This window comes from Nesoenas mayeri (assembly GCF_963082525.1).
Source record: "Nesoenas mayeri genome assembly, chromosome: 16".
Taxonomy (NCBI): Eukaryota; Metazoa; Chordata; class Aves; order Columbiformes; family Columbidae; genus Nesoenas; species Nesoenas mayeri.
This window is the reverse complement of record NC_137562.1, coordinates 13,755,838-13,770,650: the sequence shown is the minus strand read 5'-3', so window position 1 is coordinate 13,770,650 and position 14,813 is coordinate 13,755,838.

Below are 14,813 nucleotides of genomic sequence, written 5' to 3'. Positions count from 1 at the left end.
GATGCCCATGGGCTCTTCAAACCACCCAGACATCCCAAGATGGTGCCTATCTACACGTACTTATCGATGAAGCAGCAATGGGTCAGCCCGTGCAGCTCCAAATTACACAATACAAACCCTAGACTCTCCCCCAAGGGGAAGGGAGAAACTCTGGTGACTTTGGGGCTGGGAATGCAATTGGAAATCAAAAGGTTTGGGAACTCAGTAATCACCATAGCAGGGTTTTATTAAGCAAATTATTACTGAGCAAGTAAATAAAGCGGCAGGAATCAAAGCGGCAATCGATAGCGCAGATTGATCCGGGGCAGCCTGGGCACGGCCTCACGTGTGATCCCCCATGCCGAGGGGGACGCTCCATCGCATGGGGGCTCCAGTGGGAGCCGAGTGGAGATTGAAACAATGAACACCCCAAAAAGCAGCTAGATGAGCACAGACTGGGAGAGGAGAGGCAGAGGGGTGTTTGATTTCTTTTACATCCCCTGTTATACACTGGTTGCATCGCTGCCTTTCCTGCAACGCAGCCCCCTCATCGCAGCGGTAACACTGGGCACACGTGCACACTGCAAGCCCTTTTTTGGCTCACAAAAGCCCCAGCAGCAGAGATTACCTGTCCCCTGCTGCAGCCCCCTCGGCACAGGGCCATTCCCAGCAGCAATGGAAGGAGCCGCACTGCAATCCGCACAGCTCGTCATCTCCCGCAAAGGCTCACGTGTTGCACTTTTCCCCCCATGCAGACACAGCAGCCAGCACAGAGCATTGAGAAAGCTTTCCATGCATTGAGGAATGCACCCCATGGGCAGCCGAGGGAAAAATTTCTCATCTCCGCACCCAGCTGTGGTCAAACTGGATTTGCAAACCGGATTGCAGCTGTGGTCAAACTGGACCACAGCATCCTCGCATGGCCAGACCGCAGCGTGGGGTCAGGCACAGGGCTTTGCTTCCCTGTGTGAATGGCAAAAGCATCCCACGGTCAGCCCCAGTGGGCTCAGCGATGACCCAAAAACCTCCATGGAAGAAAACACCAATGCAACTCCTGTTTGCACTTATTTAAGGGACTGAACGCAACCAAATTCCCAATATTTGTTAATAAAGCACGACAGAAGTGAGAGACACCTTTCTGCCCCATTGGGGATATATCACCACTCCCTCTGACATGTGGAATTTATGTGTGTTATTTGCACAGGCTGCATTACTCATCAGGGACAACACAAAAGCCCGGCCAAGTCCAAGAACATAAATCCACACACTCAGGAAGGCTGCGTGGGACCGACCTGCACCCGGGGGAGCAGCCCTGGATGGGGACTTGTCATGGCCAGGCAACATGAGCGCTGTTGTGAACACAGTCACCCTCACAGCCACGTACTCACCAGCAGCCCAGCGAATGGGTGAGGTGCTTTCCACCTCCTTTTTTCCCCCCCATCTCTTTTTTTCCCCCCACCTCCTTTGGCAAAGGAGACCAGCAGCTGGGATCTCAAAGGGAAAGGGGCACTATTTGTCCCCCTCTGAGCAAACACAGAGGAGAACCCTCCTGATCTACACCACACACAGATGGCCCCACGCTGCTTGATGCTGCTGGAAAGTGTCAGTGTCCAATATGTCCCGAATTTCCTGCTGCACCAGCCCAGCAGTAATCAGCTTTGGATTACCATAGTCTTATAAAGTACCAGACTCTGATAACATCCCTTCTGTTACCAACTCTCTAAATCTCCCTAGTCACGCAGATGGTTTCCCCCCAGCAACTCAGCAGGAATTACTAGGAAGTGAAAAGAACCCCAAAATAGAAAAAATAAAAGTTAATAATCAGGTGAAAGCCAGATGCTGTTGCAATAAGCAGCTGGTGGCTGGTTTTTTTTTGCAGCAGTAGCACAACTACAAGAGGATATAGAGAAAAATCAGACAGCGGTGAATTTAAAAGTGACCACTTGCCCATAACGTATCATTAACCTCTGGAAGATGCTGCCACAAATTGTCTCTGAGGTTTCAGTGGTGCAGGTCTTGACCTGATCAGACATTCAGATCAATGGTGAGCAGAGTCACAGTCATCTGTAGCACATGAGAAGAAAAATGCTGTGTGGGTAACTGAGGATTATGCTTCAGGATGTAGTCCGAGTGCTGTTTGGCACATGAAGAATTTCCCTTTTCTCCACAGTCACCATTTTTTCCCCTCTTTCCCTCAAAGCTGCTGGAACATGTGGCAGCAAGAACAGCAAGAACAGCTTCTGCAGTGGCTGGTCCTGCCCCAGTGTTTCGAGCTGCCTGGTGTGTCCTGCTCATTTATGATTTCCCAACAAGTCCCCAGAGGCTCCTCGACTCAGCTCCTCCTTCTATATCAGGATGTCCCTTTGGCTCCAGCCTTCCAGAAGGTGACATTTTCTAAGGTGGGACGCACTTTGGTGAGGAGCTGCACCTACACCAGCATAGCTCACACAGGGTCATGGCATGGCAGGGCCAGCTCTTGTCCACACCACATATTGGAAAGTGGAGATCCTAGAAATCAGGATGCCACTTTTCAACAGTTCTCTTTATTCCACTTACTTTGGGGTTTAAACACCCTGACAGAAGGGTTTTCATCGATCCAATTGCCGTGAGGCGTAAAACTTGGGTCATGTGGGAAAGAGATGGGGTCCCAAAGTAACTGCAGCAGAGAGAAAACAGGAATAGGTTAATGCACTTTTTTGGTTCTCCTGCCAGCGCGGTGCCCGGGCTGCATCTCACCCCATGGTCAGGGGACATGGGGCAGCTCTGCACTGCAGGGCAAACAGCCCTGGGGTGGAGCACAGCCTGACATTACACCAACGTGGGACAAGAGCAGGGACAACTGTCCCCAGTGACCATGTTTTGCAGCACAAACTGGTATTTAAAAGCTCCCAGGTGCCTGAATCCCATTGCAACAGGCTTGAGACCAGATCCTCAAGGTGCCAGTGTGGCTCCTTGTCTCCACAGCAGAATCCAGTTAGACGGGGACATTGTGGTACCCGGTGCTGTAGAAAAGCTTCACCTCCCGGGTTGCATTGTGCTGGCTCACAGTGAGCACCGCAGGCTCTGGGGAGGGACGCGTGGCATGGCCACCGCTAACAAAGCACGGCACGTCCCAGGAAGGCTTCTCCGGTGACCCTGCGCTGCCCATTTTGCACCCTCGCTGAGCACCGAGGGCAGAGGGCAGCCAGGAACAAAGAGGATTTCACAGCCCAGCCAAGCGCAAAAGAAATAAGCAAAAAAAAAAGAGCTGACAGAATGTGGAGAGAAAAACTTTACAGGCTCTTGCTTTCATCCCTTTCCTCTTGTTGTACGGTGAATGGGAAGGGACAAAGAGAAAAGCCCAGTGCTGGCTCTCGCCGTGACACGCAGGCATCGGCATTGCCACCATCCATCGTTTTCTTCAGGGTAAGTCAGCCAGTGGTTTGAAACTCTTTAACATTTTCAAAAGAACAATAAGGTAAATCCTCCAGGCCCCGAGCAAGGCTCCCACTGGACCCCACAGGAGTTTTGCCTGAATACTGCAGGATTATTATAACCAAAATGTTTCTGTAGATTCAAATCTGAGCCTTTTCATACACAGCCTGTAGCTGCAAGTTTTGTCAGTGAATGGCCCTGATAAAGCCTTCCTGATTTTACCCCCATTTAAATATAATTGGTATTTCTCTCCCTGTAATCCAGACAACTCCTTTTCTATGCCATTTCACACCAGTACTGAGATTTTACTTTTCCTCACAAAAGGGAAAAAAGAAAATCACTTTTTTCACCCTGTGCCCCAAATACTCTTTAAGGAGCTGCTCTTAAAGTGCCAAGATGGAACCGGGAACAACAAAGCTGAGATGAGGAGAGACCAGCAACCTGGTTCCTGCTGTGTTGCACCCACCTGCCCAGCTCCCAACGGGCTGGGAACACAGTTTTGTAGAAATTATCCATGTGTTATAATAAATTACTGCCCAACAGAGCCTGGTCATGTCAATGAAGGTGCAGGAACAACCCTGGATGGGTTTGTGGGGCTAGGGTGACCCCAGGAGCTGCAGTGTTGGGTGAAGCACCCCGTCCCCCAAGGCTCGGGGCCAGGGTGGTGTCAAGCCTGGGAGGGTGGCGCTGGGGACAGGGGGTCACCGCAGGCAGTGGTCACACTCTGCCCCAGCTGCTGTGGGTTTTCCAGGCAGCAGAATTAAGTCTATCCATTCAGCTTAGTGCCTTGAGCTGCTCAGTATCTTTTGCAGCTCCTGCTGCAGGGCAAGGGGTGAGGACCAGGGGGATTATCACCCAGCAAGAGATGCTGAAGCAGCATCTGGAGGAAGGAATTTTTCTTGGCAGCCTCTTTTAAGTCATCAGCATTAGTGATGTCCTGAGACACGCCATCACCCAGCAAAGATGAGGAGCTCGGAAGTTTCCTTAAAAAATTGTTATCCCCTTCAAATCCTTGCTTTCTGCGTGTCTGCTTGCAAGGTGATACTATGGAGAGGTTGCAGCAGGTGTTCTCTGTCTCCTACAGATCACCACAGTGGAAAATTGAGCCTGGAAGGAGGAAAATAAGTTTCTTTGCTGGGACAGTGCTGTGCTCTGTGAAAGAGTTTCACCCTGACAGTGTGACCCCAGCCCGGGGTGACCACACTTGAGCTGTGCCAGTGCTACCCCGCTCCCTTCCCGGGTAAACAAAGGACCCACTCCTGCCGATACAGCCAGCAGAGCCCCAGAGCAAACAGAAAGGAAGAGGAATGAGACTGCAAACCCCAGGTAAACCTCTAAATCAATAGCGCAGCAGCTCAACAGGGTTTCCCTACAAATCCAGCGAGCTGTGTTTACAAATGCCTCCAATTTAGAGGCAGATTTCCCATCAGCTCAGCAGCCACCGCTTCTCAAGGCACAGGCTGGTACTGAATGGCCTGTGCCTGCCTGGCCTGGGAGAGAAACAGCAGCTGTGGCTGCGGAGATGGAGTCTCAGCGGTCCCCAAATGCTACCCAAGTATAGAGCCGGAGGCAACCCTAATGTTCCCGCTGATCTGTATTTTTGTGCTGGACCCTCCCTGGTGCCTCTCAACCAGGAACTACTTCTGCCCACATTGCACAGCACCAGATAGGGACTGCCTGCATTATTCCCAGTGAAAACAACAACAACAAAATAGCATCCATAGAGAAAATAGTAGTTTTTCTACCCTGCTCAGCAGGGTGTATCAGCCCAAACTCGTTGAAATGCACAGCATCCGATCCCCAAACTTGGTGTGGATCATAGAATCATTTTGCTTAGAAGAGACCCTCAGGATCATCGAATCCAACTATAACCTAACCAAACTCTAGTGATAAACCATCTCCCTAAGAACCTCACCTAGATGCCTTTTCGTGCCTTCCTAGCTCATTTTGCCATTGGTTCCTTCAAAGCAAACCAGGAAGCCAAAATCATTTTCTTTAATGCACTTGATAGGAGTTTGCTGCGAGTGGTGGGCTCTTTCATCTGCTGCTTCTTCAAAAAAAAAGGGTGTAGATAAAAAGATGAAAGAAAAAGGAAACCTCACGTACATAAGTATTGCACTGAGAGACCTGCCCGCTCTGCATTTTCTCCTTTAGCACGGCCCATGTGCTCATGCATCAGGATTTCACCTTGCTGTTCTGACGGAGACAAATTAAAGCAGAGAGAAATCAGTGGGTGGTTCAAAGCGTGGGGAAAGATGGAGAACACAACAGACCGAACATAGGGCAGCTCTCCTCCAGTGCCTGCACAGCCTGAGCATGAGGACATCGCACATCTCCGGTCCCTGGGATGATCAGAGAACCCTTCCCTGGGGTATTTACACATCCCTCTTACCTCTCTGGACAGGGCAGCCCAGCTCAAGCCACACCACAGGATTAGGCACCCGGTTCTGCCCCATGGTCACTTCTCTGCCGTCATTCACTGCCTGCTGGGTATTCCTGCAGAATTAATTTGCCACATTTTATTTGCAGTCGAATCAAGCTCTGGCACTGCCCTAAGATTTATGCTCCACACAAGCCTTATTGACAGACAGTGGGGTTGGGAGGTTAGAGAAGCAATATTTCCAGAATTTGCATAAAACAAGGGCATTTCATAATTTAGCTGATGCAGATTTGGATAAGATGAAATTGTTGGCCATTTTATAATTAGATGGCTAATCATAAAATAACCTTTGTGAGTCATCAAAAACCATTATTATACAAATGAATTCCTGCTCGGTACTAAACTTACTTTTACCTTTGTCCTTGAGGATTGGAGACGGTAAAAGAAGATCTTTTTGGTGGAATTCATTCTGCAGCAAGCCCCACGTTGTTACTATGTTTTATGGATCACAAATGCTTAATCAATAATGCAGCGCTTTTGGGAATAATGTTCTTTCTCATGTCTTTCTGTGATTGGTATTATTTGCCTGGATGCTCGCAAATCTTTTGACAGAGATTCATTGTTTTGGAGATGTCCTTCTTTGCATCTCAGGGCAGATTCCTCAGCTGAGCTAGGAGGAAGGGGAAAGTTTATTGGGGTAAAAAGAGCTGTCCTGGCAAGCAGTTAGAATCATGGCTCTAGGTTTGCTGGTCGACTTGTCAGGTTAATGGATAGTCCTAGGAAACTATTAAGTATGCAGTGGCTGGAAGATGCCTCCTTCAGCAAATAAAAACAAAACCAAAGTGCCTCTTCCCACATGCTGGTGCTGCTTTTCTCAGAAAGTTGGGCTAGAAAAGGCATTTTCTGCAATGCCCGCTGAGCCCAGCACCCCTGTGCATCCCTCACTCCCTCCTGGCCCACAGGTGATGCTGCCACCTAATTCCTGCCCTCTCTGATTTTCCATGCTCATTACAAGCAGAATTATCTATTGTAGTTCACCCTTAATTTGCGTGCCTGTTTAACAGGTGTCCTGACCATGTCTGGCTTTGCCACCTGAATAAATGTTGAATCTCCTCAGACCTCACGGGTGGACAAGAACAAGAGAAGAGGAATTTGAGTCTGGCTCGTTATACAAACCATCCAAGGCTACATTTTTCCTTCAATGATGTCAAAGCACTTTGGCAAACAGCAATTAAACTGAAGCTCCCCCACACCTCCTGCACACAAGTGTGGGTGAGCAAACATGCAGCTGACAGCAGGTTCTGCAGGACAGGAGACCCCAAGGAGCAGGAGGGGCTGCAGCTCCCCAGTCACCTTCTTGCCCCCCCTAACTCACACCCTGGAGCGGATGGGTCATCCTGCTCCCCTCCCTAAACATCCCAACCAGCACCATCAGACACCATTTCAATATAAACTGACCCAAGAGCTTGTTCCTCACTCTGCTGCAAGGGCTGAAGCTGCTGGGATGAACCCAAGCAGCAGCAGAACTTCCTTCCGAGGACCAGCAGGTCAGGGGCTGCACAAGTACCCTGGGTTTCCATACATGCAGAGCAGAGTTACTATGGAGCATTAACTGTCCCTCATCAGCTATGCAAACAGTGCATTGCAAGGTCCATTGCACAAGTACCTTCTCACTGCAGTATACTTATATTTTAATTAGCAGCGTATGCGCTGATTACCCTGTTGGTGTCCAGCACGCTGTGCGATGTGGCTGGCTCGCTCCCAGCGGGCAGGCAGCCTGTGCTCACTGCCGGGCGATGGCTGCAGGGTGCTAACTGCCCTCCTCACCCAGCATCACCCATTGCTCTGGGGGCTTCTTCCTCCAGGGTCCCCTTCCTACGAGATAGGCCAACAGCTGCTGCAGGAGGAGCTTCCTTGGAGGAGCTGAGCTGGTCGAGCTGCTGTTTGAAGCATTATCCCTCTGCTGCTGAGGCTAAGAGCATTCAGAGGAAAAGAGAAAAGCTGTTGGTAAGGACAGGAGAAAGGAAGAGGTGATGAAGATGACTGGGAAATGAAGGGGGTAGGAAGGGTCGCCATGGCAAAGACTCCATGATACACTAGGCAGAGAGGGAGGCAGGGTCTTGCCATCTGTTACACCAAGCAGCTTGAAGTGCAGCGGGGCCAGGGGACTCCTTGCCCTCCATCCACAGCCCAGGGGAGCGGTGGTTTGCATTACCCATGTCTGCCTGGGCAGCAGGATGAGAGTAATTCTCCATGTCCAGGACACCCTGGCAAACTTCACAGTGCCGGGCAATGATCAGATAAGTCAGGCTGGAGGTGTCCCATCCAACCTTCCGCTCCATCCAGCGTTAGCACTGGCTTCGGACCAGGCCAGGATGGTATAAGCATCAAACACATCAGGAAAGCACTGTGCAAGCTACAAGGTGCTCTGCCCTTACACAAACACCATCTGCAAAGCCCAGCACCTGCCACAAGCATCTTGCTGCGTACTACAAGGCAGGAGGAAAACATACACCCTGGTTCAGCAATCAGATGCAGTCCTGGCCAATCCATCCAGACAATTCGTCTTCACATCAAAGCACTTTCAGAAAAGACAATACGTTCAAAACCAATCGTGTACCATCACTTACCTGCAAGGAGGCCACCTGAGACCCAGGGGTTCTCCAGGCACAACTCTGCTGGCCTTTCCCTCAGCCCATGACATGGCAGAGGTCATCCCTTCTGCATCTGGTACAGGGCTGGGACCCCAGGTTGAAAACCAAACTGAGGGGTGTCATCTCCAGCGATTTCTCCACTATTTGGAGCTGTACAGTCTTACCCTAAGTTTGCAGGGAACTAAAGACTTTTTGACCCTCTCCAAGTGGGATCACTGCAAAACAGCCTTTAAGTACAACCATGACAGAAGCCAGAGCTCAGGATGGGCCAGTGCCCACCAGAATACCACAGCTGCCCTTCCAAACCAGCTCAGCACTCCCCAACTCTCTGCTCACTTTGCTGGCTGAGGGGAGCCAAACTGAGAAGGCAGGTTGGAACCTTAGAAAAGAGGGAGCTCAGCGCAGACTTTTTTTTATCAATAAGTCATATCTGTAGAAACAAAATCCTTCAGACCTGTAGTTTTGAAGCTGAAATGTGAAACAGAATAAGACTTACACCACAGCAGAGTCTACAGCTTGTCCAGCCCAGGATCTCCCCCATGAGAAAGCCATCAGGACATCATGGGTCAGCTCACATGCTGAATTCCACTGATCTGAGGGTCTCAGCAACTCTTTGTTGGCCTTTTGGGACATCAGATGCCAACAGCACCTCAGCTGCCAGTTCAGCCCTGCAACACGTCAACAAGGTAATTCATAAAGTAATGTGAAGTTTAGGGGGCTGAGCCACCTCACCCCAAAGCCACCATTTACCTGACAAAGCAAAAGTCCTTGTTTTGTCCTAAATAAGAGGGATTGAGACAGGTGGGGAAGAAGAGGATTAAGTCTGTAACCTTTAAAAAAAAGACACACTTTAAAATATGGGTCACATATCATTTACTGCAACCTCTCCACCCACATCTGTGCACTGCAGCTCAGACATGCATGTGATCCTCCTCTAAACCTGGTGCTAATCCTAAAAGCCTAAAAACTGTTGACCCATCAGTATCAATTAGCTCGATGGTACCAAAATACACAAGCAAGACGATTGCATTATTAATTCCTATGCAACCTGCTGTGACACCACCTTGGGCAGGGGGAGGCTGACAAAAGATTACCGAAGGATTTCCCTCCCACACCTCAGGAATCAGCTGCTCGCCCGGAGCAGAATTCCAGCTCATCCACAGGAGAGCGTGTCACCATAGCAAGTGTGGAATAAACGTCATTATAGAAGAAACTCGTCGTTATTCAGAAGCACATGTGGGCAGAAGAGAGCACTAAGTGATGTAAAAACATTTCAGTAGCTGCAGCAGTGCTTTCAAAATCTCCCAGTTCCATATTTTATCAGAAGAGGAGAGGGGAGACATGAGCAGCGGATGTAACAGATCTTCCTCTTTAACCTCAATACTGTCACCAAAAGGTGGCACCAGGCAGGGTTTACTTGCACCTCTGGCTATAGATGGCTGTCCCAGTGTCACACTGTTGGTGGCACTCAGCTTTTACTTCTTTTCAAGAAAATGACGCACTGATCGCTTTCCCCTTTGCTTTGCCTCTCCCAACACCCAAGAGAGAAGCCCCAGTGTTGAGCAGGACATGCAGCCCCTCGGGCAGATGGCACAGTAAAGCTCGTCTGGGAGGTTTCTCCTGCCTGCGAGGACACCGGGGTGTCACACAGCCCCAGCCTTTGCCAGGAGCCACCTGGGCACCCTGGCCCACTTTTTGGGCCATGGTCTGAAGCTGATGTTGGTTTTGATTCACATTATTTACAGCATGAGTGATATGAAGCGTTTCCGCACATGCACTCTGTGACACCAATAGTTGATGTGCAATGCCTGGGGCATGTTTCCTAACAGAGCTATTATGGATTTAAGTGATAGCATTTTCCAAGCACTTGCACCAAGATGCTTTCAAAAGCCCTGTGTATTTAGGTCTCAGCTGAATGATCTCTTATAGAGATGGGGACACAGACAGGAGGAATTTAGTTGATTCCTTATCAGAAACACTCAAAATGGCTTTTTTTTGTCTTTTTTTTTAGGAGGACTTATCCTCAGCAACAGCAGCTTTGCCTTTCTCCCCCTTGCTGGCTGATGCAGAACTGGAGCTCTTTGTCCTCACTGAGTTACTTTGCTGTGTCCTCACCAGCTTCCCACCCCAACCTGGTTCCTGGTCATCTCCAGCTCCCCAAGTCATTCTGATGTGCTGGCATCACCCTTGTCCCAGGGACATCGCCCAAGGGCAGGAGGGGAAAGCAGCCAGCCCAGAGCCAGGTGGGCACTGGTAAAACCCCCAACGAAAATCTTAAACAAGATAAGGGAGAGAGATGGGGAAAGTTTTGTATTTCACTGTGGGTTGTTCCTGATAACAGAGGAGACTTAGCAGGTCTCCAGCCAGCCACAGAATACTCCAAAACACACACAACAGACACTGTATGGCTCTCTATCAAGCGGAAAATGGGTTCATCTCCCTTCACTTTATCTTAAATGACACCTCTTGATGTCACTTACCCAGAAAAAAGCAACAGAAGGAATAACACAAACATTTTATGCTTAAACATGGCTTTTCAAACATAAACACCACACGTGAACCCCCTGCCTGATGCAAAATCAGGACAAATTGCTTGGGGACAAGTGGCAGAGAGCATCTCACCGGCCAGTCCCCAACATTTCAAGGCAAACCAGAACCTGCACAACGAGCCATCTCCCTGGCACATTGTCATCCTCCCCGGGTCACGGTCCCTGCCTGGGCACACCCAGAGCCAGGCTTTTCTCATTGGGATTTCACAGTCCTGCCTCCCATCGCTTGTGGGTGGGGAGGAGGAGGACAGGGAAGAAATAGGATCTTGCTGCCTTCTCCTGTGCGTCACACAAAAGAAATTCAAGATGGATTGGTGACCTACTTCATCTGAGAGGCAGTAAATAACACGGAGTGCAACTGATTGCCTTTCAGACCCACCAGTCACGTGTAACAGATAAATCTACCTGGGCAAAGCTTTCCCACATCGCTGCTGGAGCACAGCCCTGGCCTCACAGAGCCCAGGAAAGTACCAAGGAGAGCTACATACCAGAGACAGGCAAAGCTGGAGCTTCTCAGTGGGTCTGGGGTCCATCCAGGGGAGCTGGGGAAGGGGCAGCTGGGCTGGATGGAGAGATCTGCCCCCCAGGCACAGAACCAGTTCACAGGGAAGCTCAGCTGGTTTGAGGCACTGGTGTCAGGGCTGCTGTGCTTGTACATAGTTGCTTGACTTCTAAACAACGTCTGTGAACACAAAGGAGCTTTTGGTAGAGGATGCAGGGTAGCAAGGTGTGACACAGCTCACACGGGATGCTCAGACTCAAAAGAAAAGCAGCTGCAACCAGTCATCCCATCCACATCAGCAGCCCAGAGACAGACCCCAGTGCAGGAACGCAACCACTGCTGAGGTCTGCGGGTCACACAGGGCAGCAGAAATCATCACAGCCCTTTGTTTTACACCAACACTGACAGCACCAGAGGGTTGTGCTTAAAGGCAGCACAGGATTACGGCTCTTTATCCCTCCTCCTCAGCTCATCTTCCTCGGGAGCTGGAGCTTTCTGCTGGTACCACCACTCACACCTGCCAGCTTTGAAGTAACCCATGCAAGAGCTCGCCTGTCCAGTTTACACAGGGGAAAAGCACCATGAAAGTGTTTCACGAAGAGCCGGCAGATTTTCTATCTGTCGTATTCTCCTCCCCTCAGGCTCTGCTCCCATTTACCCGCTTGCGAGATGGATACGGCAGCTCCTTTCTGCGCAGATCGCATGGCGTGGTGGGAAGAGCTCTCGATTTCACAGACAAGTATTTATAAGATGTTTGTGCTGAAGCCTGTGCTTCACCTACCGGTTTTATTTTTAATCTTCATTTCATAGAGCTCAGACAATTCTTTCAAGGTTCCTGTGAATGATCTTTATCCCTTTTGCAGCTCATTCCAATTCTGTGAATAAAATCCCTGGGTGGCCCTGGAAGAAGAAGAGAAAAAGGATGATGTTTGAAATGAAATAACAAACTGAAAACAGAATATCTTTTTAAAGCAAACTCACAACTCTAACCCCAGTAAGCTGTAAACAAGAGTGTTTGGCATCTGTGGATCCAAATATCCTGTGAAGGGAGAGGTGAAAAAATAGATGAGTGGGGTTATCTGCATTTCAAAGGCAAAGGGACTGGCGCCCTAGTGAGGGAAAGAGTTGAATTAAATATAACTAACTATTGTATCTCACAGGGCAGGGGAATAACGGTGGGGTCAACTTGAGCACGTAAGTTATGACATGAGCACCAGACCATGTGACAGTGCCCAAAAGCAGAGATTCTGAGCTGCCCTACCCTAACAAATCACTAAGCACCATTTTTTTCTCTTTTCTCTTTTCTGGAAGGTACCACCTCCCCAGCCATGGAGCATTTCTTCTCTCCTGGATCCACTTGTTCCTGTAGCAGGAAAGCCCCTTTCACCAGCCTGCCAGGTATTGACCCACCAGCCTTGCATCCTCATCATGCTCTTCACCAGCATCTCTCCTTGGGTCTCAAAGGGCTTTGTGGGTGAACCAGTCTCTCTTGCTCCATGTCATCCAACCCATCTGGTTGAAAGGGAAGGATGACACTTGCCCTTATTGTCCCAGAAATGCAGGTCGCTCGCTGCTTTGCTGTCAAACAAGAGGGAGTTTGCCGTCCCCCGGGTGATGCTGTGGCGGGTCCTTCACTCCTGTCTCTGCCACCGAGGAAGCAGCGGCTGCGAGGACGGAGGCGACCGGGTGCCTGGGTCTGTCCCCATCCCACGGCAGCTCTGCGGTGTGACAACACCCCCGCTTAGTGGCAGGAGCCGAGAATAAGCCTTCAGATCAGAAATAACTCCAATAAGGGATAAAACTATCCCCCAGCTCAACACGGGTCCAGAGTGTAAATCCGGGTATTAACCCCGCTGCATTTCCACAGCGTGGGACTTTGTCACAGCCTGCTAAAAATGATGCCTGACAGCAAGAGAAGGGAAATAAGGGGTTGTTTCTTTGCAGAGGAAGGGTGCTGTGTGCTCCCCTGAAGGCAGAGGGGTTGGTTTGGCAGGAGAGGTTTGAGCAGCAGCCCTGGTCCTGGGGGTAAGGCAGCAGCACCAACCCAGACAAAGCCATGGGGCAGGACAGCGATTATTAGGCAGAAATTAACCTGTAAAGAAAATTTAGCAACAGTTAGAGAAAAATACCCACACCGTGTTTGTCTGCTTCTGCAGGGCCTGGGAAACAGCAGATCCAAACATTAGCTGGGGCTGTTTTGGTTTGATTCAAACCTCAATTTATACAAACTCTGGCAATAGATGGGTACAGAACTGCACCTAAAATTATTACTTTTTTTTTTTTTTCCCCTTATCTAGTCCTGTTGGGCAGGACACCAATCTTGGCACTCATTACCTGCTGCACAATCACAGATAACAGGCTTTATATTTTCACAGGGCTGCAGATCCCAAGTCGATAGCGGAGTTTTCAGACCGACGTTCTCCCTGGACAGACACACTTGGCAGCGCCGTCCCCAGCCGCTCGTGCCAGCACCGCTGCTGCGGCAGCTTTGCAAACGCAGGATGGTGAAAACACGCCTTTATCCACCAAACTTTGCATCCCCCTGCGGCTGTGCACAGGGACGGCTCTCCCCACGGCACCGTGCCACACAGCCCCCTGGGAGCAACCTGCTGTTTGCACAGCGCTTCAGCAGGATCAGCTGTGAAAACAAGATTAAAAGGCTGTAAAATCTCCCCAAACAGCAGGAATAAACCCTTTGAGGGCGCCCAGCGGCTCCTGCACCGCTGGCCATGGAGCAGCGGGAGCGCAGCACCGCTCTGCCCTGCCACTTCTGGATTCAAACAAAGCATCATCTGCTCTGTTGAGGAATGTGAAATATCAAAAGACGCTGGAAAAAGTACACTGGCCCAGGCTGCCCAGGGGGGTTGTGGAGTCTCCTTCTCTGCAGACATTCCAACCCACCTGGACACCTTCCTGTGTAACCTCATCTGGGTGTTCCTGCTCCATGGGGGGATTGCACTGGATGAGCTTTCCAGGTCCCTCCCAACCCCTGACATCCTGGGATTCTGTGAAAAGGAAAGCCAAAGTTTAAAAGAAGGCAGCAGCGCAGGCTTTGGGCAACTTTCCAGCAAGCCGGGCCATGGGAGGAGATTCCTCTCCTGCACAGTGGAGGCACCACAGCTTTGCCATCCCAGTCTTTCCTGTAAAGCTGAATTAAACTCCCAGGTGTCTCTTTGTGGTTGAGGGCTGGCTCACTGCAGAGGTTCCAGAGAGACACCAGCCAGGGACACCGAGGGGACACAGAGCCCTGGACAGAGAGGAGCCTCCAGCTCCAGCCCAGGGATGCCGCAGCCAGCAAGAAGTTCAACCTTTACAAGATTTTCGCTGCAAATAAA